Here is an 11,742-nt window from a genome sequence, read left to right as displayed (position 1 = left end):
GATTAGAGTCTTTGTGTATCTGGAGAAATTGGCTTCTGATGTTATTTCTTGAATGTTCAGATGGCGCTGATAACTTCAGAGTTTGCAGAAGACATTTGTTCAGAGTCAGAGCTTCTAGACTTTACTTCCTGTTCAGATGCTTCTGATACTTGCAGTTTTGTCCAGAGTTTAGAGCTTCTTGAATGAGATTCCTCTTTAGATGCTTCTGATACTTGAGATTTTGCATCTGATCTTGTTTTGCATCTGATGACATCATCAGATTTATTTCTTCTTTCTTTAGAACCCTGCACACTTAGAAACTTTTCGTTAGGGTACCACTTTTGGTTTCATCCTTTGTTATCATCAAAATCATGGAATCTATTGTAGAACTATTTTTGTTCTTACACCCATGATTGATGGTTTTGAGCCATATCTTCGATGAGGGCACTAGCTTCAGGATAAGGTTTGTTCATCAGCGCACCGCCTGCGGCAGCGTCGATGGTCATCTTAGTGTTATAGTGAAGTCCATTATAGAAAGGTTTGAATGATTGACCAATTTTCTAAACCATGATGTGGGCATGCTCTTAACAGCTCCTTATATCTCTCCCAAGTTTCGAACAGTGATTCTCCTTGGTTTTGGGTAAATCTAGTTATATGGTTTCGAAGAACGACGGTCTTACTTGGGGGAAAGTATCTAGCAAGGAATACTCTTCTAAGGTTATCCCAAGTCGTAATGGAATTGGGTGGAAGGGAATCTAACCATGATAGGGCTTTATCTCTGAGGTAAAAAGGGAATAATCTTAAACGGATTACCTTAGGAGAAGCTCCATTGGTTTTAAAAGTGTCTGCTAATTGGAGAAAGATTTTTAAATGTTGGTTCGGGTTCTCAGTAGCGAGGCCTGCGAATTATCTCTGTTGCACTAGTTGCAACAGGGATGGTTTAAGTTCGAAATTATTAGCTGGGATGGTTGGGTTTACTATACTAGAACTAGGTTCTTCGTTGGATGGTTGGGCGAAGTCCTTAAGAGGTCTTTGGTTTTGATCTTCGGCCAAAGCTCTCCTAATTCTATGGAAGAATAAACGTGCGTGAGCATAACGTTCAGGTTTCGCCAGGGGGTTTACTAAACTTCTGGTGCTGCGAGTTCTTCGCATTGACCGGCGGGTAATAACCTAAGTCTAAATGATATAACAACAGGGTATGAAATTTAACGAAATTGGTCCCCGGCAACGGCGCCAAAAACTTGATGCGTGCTTTTCGCAAGTATACGAACGCGTCAGAGTAATATAAAAGATTGTCGAATCCACAGAGACCAAGTGTCAATCTATCGTTATCTATTGTTATGGTGTTTATCTAAGGTAATCAAAATAGGGGTTTTTAGAGTGTGCAATGAAAAGTAAAGTGTCGAATAAAGTTCAATTAATAAAGACAGACTCGAATGTAATTCACGTAATTAATTAATAATCCAAGTACTTGCTAATAGAACTACTTATGGGCAGTGTTTCCTACTTTGAAAAGAACCAATTTAACAGGAACTGTCGCTTTTGCGTATTCAGAACCGAGTTGTACTCCCGAATCAAACCCTCTTATTGTCACTTATAAAAAGGCGCGCATTGTGTTAGAGTAGTAAACCTATTTTTAAGAAATATAGTATCTTGACTAAGTTGAAAAGTATTTAAACCTGGATTTCTTAACCAAAAGAGGTTCTCACGAACCAGACTCTAAACTTATAAACGCGTCCGAAAATAGTTTTAAAATCACTTTTCTTCTTAAGTTAAAAACTCCTAATGAACTAAACAAAGCGCTTTCGCTGTTTTTGAAATAGTTAAAAACAATTAAGTTTAAAAAGACGTTGGACGGCTTTCGATCTTACCCAACGGATATTAAGTGCGGGAAAACTTAAGTTGAAAGTTAAAATAGCCCTTAAGTGTTTCTACGAACAATTGTACGGATTATCGGTTTAATTACGATCCTTACATTCTAACCTTATAGGTTTAGTTAGACATGGTAAAGTAAAGGTGCATTTTAATTTAAATAAAAGTAGTGCGAGTGTGGAATTTAAATAAAAGTAGTGCGAGTGCAGAAAGTAAATAAAAGTAGTGCGAGTGCGGGAAATAAATAAAAGTAGTGCGAGTGCGGAAAATAAATAAAGTAAAGCGAGTGCGGAAAATAAATGAAAGTAAAACGAGTGCGGAAAATAAATGAAAGTAAAGCGAGTGCGAGAAACAAATAAAGAAAAGACAATACGAGAAATTAAATAAAGTAAAGACAGTGCGGGAAAATAAAATAGATAAAGGCAAGCAATAAAAACCTGCTCCAATCGGAGGGTTGAATAAAATGCAAAACGGAAATGAAAATGGCGGCAGGATTAACTTCCTTCCAAAGTGCTCCAAACTCGATTACAGACTCGATCACAAACTCGATTACACAATTGTGGTAACACTCCAATGCGAAGCGATTACCACTTTAAAATACTGAATATATGCCTAAGTGAAACTAAGTTTGCTCTAAGTTTGCATCTGCTCTAAGTTTGGATGATTAAACAAATGAATTCGAGTCTCTATTTATAGGCAAGTAAAATAATGGAAAAGAGAAGGATGCCCTTCAGTTTAAAATTGGGAGGGAAAACTTTTCTTTTTGTGGCGCCCGCCACAACACCATGGCGCCCGCCACAAGAGCAAAGTGTGGCGCCCAAGTGGAGGTAGTGGGGAACGTGGCAGTTGAGGGAAGTTGACCTAGGACACATCATGGCTGGACCCATGACGCCAGCCACAGTGGGAGCCACAAGTGTAAAATGCTGAATTTTAGGGTTTTTAGCTCGTTTTCACTCCTTTTCTCGATCGGGGCTCCGATTAGACTGAAAACCTGAAAACAAAGAGAAACATAGTAATAACATAACAAAATGATAATAAAACAACTAGAATGCATGCAAAATCGGAGTCGAAAATACGATGAATTTTAGTGTCATCAAATTCTCCCACACTTAAACCCTTGTTTGTCCTCAATCAAAACACTAAAAATCTCATAGAAGAAAAACTGGTGTCAACGAGTGATTCGGGCTAAAAGATTTCTAAGTTCAAGTCGGGATGCAGTGATAGGTACTAACTGAGTGAACTAAGGGTATCATGATGACACTTATCCGAAAAATACGGACATAGACTCCATTCCTATATTAACCAACCCATATTATCCCACAATACCTAGGCCTGCCTCTTCATCTCTTTTTGTGTCCTTTTCATTCAGGCGCAATCACATTAAGCTCGTTATTCGTACATGCTTCATAGCAGAGTGACCTGTTAGTGATTATGATCTAAACATGGGGTTCCTGGCACATAAATCTGTGTAAACCCTTTTATTTGACCCAACTGCAATTGTGGAAGATCGGATCGTAATCCGCCCTACCGAGTTCAGCGCCAGATACCTCTGAACCAACTAACAGCGGGTGAGATTTTCTTTTTCTTTTTCTTTTGTAGCAAATTTTTACAACCTTTTTGGTTTAAATGACTTTGTGAGGGTCACCTATACCGGAGTTGCCTTTTTTCTTTCTTTTATTTTATTTATTTCACTGGATCATTCACTTATGTTCATCGGTCCCCTACGTAGAGGATGCGTAGGCCGGAGCTGACTGCTGGGATAAACTACTGAGGACTTATACTGAAATGATGATTAAGGCCATGGTATATGGGGTTTCGGGAATGATTCCTATATTCATGAAGTCTATGGTGCTAAAACAATACTGATGTTTCAAAAAGTTCTCCCAAGTCACCGCATCCTTACTCAAACCCGTCTTTAAAACCCAAAAACTTTCAGAATAACACTGTTTTCTTTTGCAAAAAAAAATTGGTAGGGCTAAAGGAATGGGGAGATTAGACTGTACTAAAGATACACTATACTGGTGACTCGTCAGACTCATGCATTATCTAAAACACTTAAACTAAAAGCAAAATGAAATAAAGTAAACAACTAAAAAGCAAATAAAAATAAACAAACTAACTAAAAACAGCAGAGAAAATAAACAAACTAACTGAAAACAGCAAAGAAAAGCGATAAAGTCTCCTCCCACACTTAAATCGAACATTGTCCCCAATGTTTCGAAATAAGATAAGGGGAGAGTCACCTGACATCCTACTGCTGACCACTGGTGCCTTTTTTATCTCTTATATCTAAATCAAACTCTTGTAGTAACAGAATCCATCGGAGTAACCTGGGCTTGGCATCTTTTTTACTTAATAGGTAACGAATGGCAGCATGATCGGTGTAAACTATAATTTTTGCTCCTACTAGATAAGATCTAAATTTGTCTATAGCGAAAACTACAACGAGTAATTCCTTTTCAGTTGTTGCGTAGTTGAGTTGGGCAGCGTCTAGGGTTCTACTGGCATAATAAATGGCATGTAATTTCTTATCTTTCCTTTGTCCTAGAACGGCTCCAACCGCATAATCACTAGCGTCGCACATTATCTCAAAAGGTTCTGACCAATCAGGGGGTTTCATAATGGGTGCTGATAATAATGCTTGTTTTAAAAGATTAAATGCGTCATTACATTTTCCATCGAAAATGAATTTAGCATCTTTCATTAAAAGTCCAGTTAAAGGTTTAGTTATTTTGGAGAAGTCCTTGATAAAACGCCGGTAGAATCCAGCGTGTCCAAGAAAACTTCGGACTTCTCTGATAGTTTTAGGGGGTTTTAGGTTTTCTATAACTTCTATCTTAGCTCTATCTACCTCTATACCTTTTTCGGAAACTATATGTCCTAAAACAATTCCTTCGGTTACCATGAAATGACACTTTTCCCAATTTAGCACGAGGTTCACCTCCACGCATCTATCCAGGATTTTCTCAAGGTTAGCAAGACAATTGTGGAAATTAAATCCGCAAACCGAGAAATCATCCATAAACACTTCCATGATACCATCTAGGTAATATGCAAAGATCGACATCATGCAGCGTTGGAAAGTAGCTGGGGCGTTACAGAGGCCGAATGACATTCGTCTGTAGGCAAAAGTTCCATAAGGGCATGTAAAGGTAGTTTTTTCTTGATCTTCGGGGTGGATAGGTATTTGAAAGAATCCAGAGTATCCATCTAGATAGCAGAAGTAAGAGTGTCTGGCTAGACGTTCCAACATCTGGTCTATAAATGGTAAAGGGAAATGATCCTTCCTGGTTGCTTTATTTAATTTTCTATAATCTATACACATCCGCCATCCTCCTTCTAATCGTTTTGCTACATGTTCGCCTTTATCGTTTTGCACGACTATGATGCCTCCCTTTTTAGGTACTACATGCACAGGGCTCACCCACTTACTATCCGAGATCTGGTAGATTATACCTGCCTCAAGTAACTTAAGAACTTCTTTTTTAACAACATCACTCATTATAGGGTTTATTCTTCTCTGATGTTCTCTGGAGGGTTTTGAATCTTCTTCGAGCGAAATCTGATGCATGCATACGGATGGGCTTATACCTTTCAGGTCAGAGATATTATATCCTAAGGTTGAGGGATATCTTCGTAAAACGTCTAAAAGTTTGTCTGTTTCCTCTTGGCTAAAGGTAACACTGACTATAACTGGACGGTTCATCTCTTCATCGAGGAACTCATATCTCAGGTTCTCAGGCAGCTCCTTAAGTTCTAAGGTTGGTTTCTTAGGGCATGGCATAGGATCTGGGGTAAGGGATAAACATTCGTAAAGGTTATCATCGATGTAGGGTTTCCTAAAGTCATCATCTTCCATTATGGGGGTTGATGGTAACTTAATTGTTTTTATGATTTCTTCTTGTTCTAATTCCCTAACGCACTCATCAATGATATCTAAGGCATAACATGCGTCTCCCACCACAGGTGCCATAAGAAATTTCGAAAGTATAAATTCTATTTTCTCGTCACCTACCTCAAAGGTCAACTTTCCTCTCTTAACATCTATTATGACTCCTGCAGTCGATAAGAATGGTCTACCTAGAAGGATTGGTATATCATTGTCCTCTTTGATGTCCATGACAACAAAATCAGTTGGATAAATAACTGACCTATCCTAATAGGGACATCTTCTAAAATGCCTATCGGATACTTAACAGATCTATCGGCTAACTGAAGTGACATCTTAGTAGGTTGTAATTCTCCTAAGTTTAACCTCTCACAAACTGCTAAAGGCATTAAGCTCACACTAGCTCCTAAGTCTAGAAAAGCTTTTTCGATGACATGACTACCCAAAAGACAAGGAATGGAGAAATTTCCAGGATCTTTATCTTTTTTGGCTAACTTATTCTCGGAAATAGAATTACATTCCAAGGGTTTCGGATCGTCAAGTCTACGTTTGTTGGTAAGGATGTCTTTGAGAAACTTTGCATAAGAAGGTATTTGGGTGATGGCTTCTGTGAAAGGGATTTCTACGTGAAGTTTTTCTATAAATTTAATAAATTTCTGATACTGGTTATTGATCTGGGTTTGTTTGAGTCTTTGCGGATATGGTATAGGTGGTTTATATGGCGGGGGTGGTACGTAAGTTTTGTCTTTAGGTTCTTCTCCTTTTTCTTGACCTTCCTGTTTTTCAGATTCCTCTGGTACCTTTACTTCGTTCGTGGGTTCGGTATATTCCTTAGAAGTTTTGGGTTCACTCAATCTTGGGTTTGGTGGCTCATCATAAGCGTTCCCACTTCGTAGGGTAATGGCATTGGCTTGCCCTCTCGGATTCTGTTGAGGTTGTCCAAGGAACTGTCCTCCAGGTGTGGTCTGGGGGGCTTGGTTTAAAGCTACCTTAGAGATCTGGGTTTCAAGCATCTTAGTATGAGTAACTATTTGGTCAACCTTGGTTCCTAACTGGGTAATTAGTTCATTAACATGAATGTTTTGGTTCATGAACTCTTTGTTTTGTTGGGCTTGAGCAGTGATAAAATTTTCTATAATTTTCTCAAGGCTCGACTTTGGTGGCACAGGTTGCATAGGTTGATTTGATCTTGGGGCTTGGTAACCTGTTTGTCTCGGAGGTGCATTATTTCGAATAGGGTTATTGTTCTTATAGGAGAAGTTCGGGTGATTCCTCCATCCAGGGTTATAGGTATTCGAATATGGGTTCCCTTGGGTGTAGTTCACTTGCTCAGAGTGGGTTTCGTTTAATAGACCTCATTATGCAGATTGGTGTCCTTTGGTTCCACATATCTCACAATCCGACGAAACTGCGGCTATAGTATTCGGGTTTATGCACATATGCTCGACCTTAAGGGCTAATGCGTCCATTTTAGCTTGCATCATGTCTATAGAGCTTAGTTCATGCACTCCTCCTTGGGCTTCCTTCTTCTCAACTGTCGCTCGTTCGACTCCCCATGATTGATGGTTTTGAGCCATATCTTCGATGAGGGCACTAGCTTCAGGATAAGGTTTGTTCATCAGCGCACCGCCTGCGGCAGCGTCGATGGTCATCTTAGTGTTATAGTGAAGTCCATTATAGAAGGTTTGAATGATTGACCAATTTTCTAAACCATGATGTGGGCATGCTCTTAACAGCTCCTTATATCTCTCCCAAGTTTCGAACAGTGATTCTCCTTGGTTTTGGGTAAATCTAGTTATATGGTTTCGAAGAACGACGATCTTACTTGGGGGAAAGTATCTAGCAAGGAATACTCTTCTAAGGTTATCCCAAGTCGTAATGGAATTGGGTGGAAGGGAATATAACCATGATAGGGCTTTCTCTCTGAGGGAAAAAGGGAATAATCTTAAACGGATTGCCTCAGGAGAAGCTTCATTGGTTTTAAAAGTGTCTGCTAATTGGAGAAAGATTTTTAAATGTTGGTTCGGGTTCTCAGTAGCGAGACCTGCGAATTGTCTCTGTTGCACTAGTTGCAACAGGGATGGTTTAAGTTCGAAATTATTAGCTGGGATGGTTGGGTTTACTATACTAGAACTAGGTTCTTCGTTGGATGGTTGGGCAAAGTCCTTAAGAGGTCTTTGGTTTTGATCTTCGGCCAAAGCTCTCCTAATTCTATGGAAGAATAAACGTGCGCGAGCGTAACGTTCAGGTTTCGCCAGAGGGTTTACTAAACTTTCGGTGCTGCGAGTTCTTCGCATTGACCGACGGGTAATAACCTAAGTCTAAACAATATAACAACAGGGTATGAAATTTAACGAAATTGATCCCCGGCAACGGCGCCAAAAACTTGATGCGTGCTTTTCGCAAGTATACGAACGCGTCAGAGTAATATAAAAGATTGTCGAATCCACAGAGACCAAGTGTCGATCTATCGTTATCTATTGTTATGGTGTTTATCTAAGGTAATCAAAATAGGGGTTTTTAGAGTGTGCAATGAAAAGTAAAGTGTTGAATAAAGTTCAATTAATAAAGACAGGCTCGAATGTAATTCATGTAATCAATTAATAATCCAAGTACTTGCTAATAGAACTACTTATGGGCAGTGTTTCCTACTTTGAAAAGAACCAATTTAACAGGAACTGTCGCTTTCGCGTATTCAGAACCGAGTTGTACTCCCTAATCAAACCCTATTATTGTCACTTATAAAAAGGCGCGCATTGCGTTAGAGTAGTAAACCTATTTTTAAGAAATATAGTATCTTGACTAAGTTGAAAAGTATTTTAACCTGGATTTCTTAACCAAAAGAGGTTCTCACGAACCAGACTCTAAACTTATAAACGCGTCCGAAAATAGTTTTAAAATCACTTTTCTTCTTAAGTTAAAAACTCCTAATGAACTAAACAAAGCGCTTTCGCTGTTTTTGAAATAGTTAAAAACAATTAAGTTTAAAAAGACGTTGGACGGCTTTCGATCTTACCCAACGGAAATTAAGTGCGGGAAAACTTAAGTTGAAAGTTAAAATAGCCCTTAAGTGTTTCTACGAACAATTGTACGGATTATCGGTTTAATTACGATCCTTACATTCTAACCTTATAGGTTTAGTTAGACATGGTAAAGTAAAGGTGCATTTTAATTTAAATAAAAGTAGTGCGAGTGCGGAAAGTAAATAAAAGTAGTGCGAGTGCGGGAAATAAATAAAAGTAGTGTGAGTGCGGAAAATAAATAAAGTAAAGCGAGTGCGGAAAATAAATGAAAGTAAAGCGAGTGCGGAAAATAAATGAAAGTAAAGCGAGTGCGAGAAATAAATAAAGTAAAGACAGTACGAGAAATTAAATAAAGTAAAGACAGTGCGGAAAAATAAAATAGATAAAGGCAAGCAATAAAAACCTGCTTCAATCGGAGGGTTGAATAAAATGCAAAGCGGAAATGAAAATGGCGGCAGGATTAACTTCCTTCCAAAGTGCTCCAAACTCGATTACAGACTCGATCACAAACTCGATTACACAATTGTGGTAACACCCCAATGCGAAGCGATTACCACTTTAAAATACTGAATATATGCCTAAGTGAAACTAAGTTTGCTCTAAGTTTGCATCTGCTCTAAGTTTGGATGATTAAACAAATGAATTCGAGTCTCTATTTACAGGCAAGTAAAATAATGGAAAAGACAAGGATGCCCTTCAATTTGAAATTGGGAGGGAAAACTTTTCCTTTTGTGGCGCCCGCCACAACACCATGGCACCCGCCACAAGAGCAAAGTGTGGCGTCCAAGTGGAGGTAGTGGGGAACGCGGCAGTTGAGGGAAGTTGAGCTAGGACAAGTCATGGTTGGACCCATGACGCCAGCCACAGTGGGAGCCACAAGTGTAAAATGCTGAATTTTAGGGTTTTTAGCTCGTTTTCACTCCTTTTCTCGATCGGGGCTCCGATTAGACTGAAAACCTGAAAACAAAGAGAAATATAGTAATAACATAACAAAATGATAATAAAACAACTAGAATGCATGCGAAATCGGAGTCAAAAATACGGTGAATTTCAGTGTCATCATCAAACATCACAAGTCAATAAAAATGGCTCAACATAATTTCTTTACAATTAATCAATTAAAAATCAAATTAAAAATACATTTAAATTAAATTTAGTTTGGTCAAAATCTAAAACCTCTTCAAACCACCAAATAAATGGCCGACAGATTTATCCTAGGTCAAACAAGGTCAAAGGACCTTAGACAAAAAAATTCATAATTTTTGAAAAGTCATAAGTATTTTTAAACAATAAAAAAAATGCACAAAAATAATTAATTCATGAAAAATATCAAAATTAATCCAAAAAAATAATTAATTCAAAAAATGAAAGAGGAAAATATTTAAACATTTTTGGTGAAAGTCTCATATTTTTTTGGATTAAAAATGAAATTAATATGAATTAATCAAAATAAATGGATTAAATGAAAAATCATAAAATATGGAAAATCAGGGGCCATCAGATCTCCCCCATTAATTAAGGTGGCAGATCTGATGGCAACACGCGTGCTATCCATGGTGGACTTAAGTCAAAGCACCACACGTGTGGTAATCAAAAGCAAGGGTCCTAATTAAAACATGGAACCAAGATCAGATGGTCTGGGCAATGCCAGCACACCACTGGAGCCCTAGCTCCGGTCATCTTCTCCGATGATCACCACTGGTCTGGTTCAAGCTCAACTTCATGAAAAATGAAAAGTGAATACACTAATTTGAAGGGAAAATGCTCAGGAGCAGGAATCTGACCTCAATGTTCTCCAATTCCAAGTATATAAAAAGATACATGGATTTGAATTTTGAGGGTCATGAACCGGGTTGCTTCGATTTTACCTCAAAGCAACTCAATCTTCTTTCCTACATTGATAGGACTTCAGACAACCAAAAATCACAAAGAATGGTGAAGAATTGAGCGAGAATTGAAGAGATGAAGTTTCTGAAAAAATCACCTTCGAGTTGATCCAATTTCACTTGATCTAGATTTGCTTGCTTTCTCTTCCTCTTGCTTGCAGAAACCAATTGAGATGAAAAGGGAAGTGAATTTCTGGAGTTTGAACCCCAAATAGAAAATGAAGTTCAAGCTCGATTTTAAGAGAAACCTTCAGAAATTATATGGTAGTGAGGGTTTGGATCAGTCAAGCAAAGCTTGGGCAGGGTGTCGATGATGATTCTGAAGCCTTGAGCTTGTTTAAATAGGCAATGAATTTGATTTTTGCACCATTTGAAATTTGGCCAACTTTAGAATCCTCCTTGCATGGGTGCATGGGAAATGATTTGGGCCTAACGACTAATGTAATCCAACTCCAATTCGTGTGCAAAGTGTACTGAAATCATCATGTGGAAGCATGCAAAGAAGAATGATCATTTGAATCCAAATCTTGCCAAAACACTTCCCATAATGGAGCCATATGCGAGTCCCTCAATTCTGATCCAAATGATATGATCTTGGACTTTTTGGAAAGGTGAGATCAAGGGGAAAAACTTTAATGTTTAACACTTTTCCATTTAAAGCTTGGATCATGATGAATTTTGAGGTTGAAGTTTGGGAAATCAAACATATTTGAAAATTTTCGAAGTCCCAAGTCAAATGTTCACTTCTTCCACCTTGAATAACCTTTTCTATGGACTTCAAATGAGAAACGTTTATTCATCAAAGTTGTATCTATTTCAAGCCTATTCAATTTGGTCACAAATTTGACCTCATTTCGATTTGGCATGAAGGATTTATGCATTTTAGAAGTTGAGGAAAATCACTTGTTCAATGGCATTGGTCCAAAGTGACATATAATGTTTCCTCTTGGAACATGCATTTGAAAGTTGAATTTGAACTTCCTCCAAACATAAAAGTTAAAGTATACATCTTGAATTTGATCATGGGATTTGAATGGATTTCATATCATAAATATTTAGCAAGTTATGGTCCTTGGAAGTTGACCTCCTAACT

At 38.1% G+C, this 11,742-nt stretch overlaps 2 non-coding genes across 2 annotated transcripts; both read left to right on the top strand.

Moving 5' to 3' along the window:
• The first annotated feature begins 541 nt into the window (after positions 1–541).
• Positions 542–648, top strand: LOC127099215 (small nucleolar RNA R71). Its single transcript, XR_007793745.1, has one exon. It is a non-coding gene; the product is annotated as a small nucleolar RNA R71 (small nucleolar RNA).
• Positions 649–7,447: 6,799 nt separating this feature from the next.
• LOC127099214 (small nucleolar RNA R71) lies at positions 7,448–7,554 on the top strand. The gene has a single exon (XR_007793744.1). It is a non-coding gene; the product is annotated as a small nucleolar RNA R71 (small nucleolar RNA).
• Positions 7,555–11,742: the final 4,188 nt, after the last annotated feature.

This window comes from Lathyrus oleraceus, chromosome 6 (genome assembly GCF_024323335.1).
Source record: "Lathyrus oleraceus cultivar Zhongwan6 chromosome 6, CAAS_Psat_ZW6_1.0, whole genome shotgun sequence".
In the NCBI taxonomy this organism is placed as follows: Eukaryota; Viridiplantae; Streptophyta; class Magnoliopsida; order Fabales; family Fabaceae; genus Lathyrus; species Lathyrus oleraceus.
This window is presented reverse-complemented; position numbering and strand designations above follow the sequence as displayed.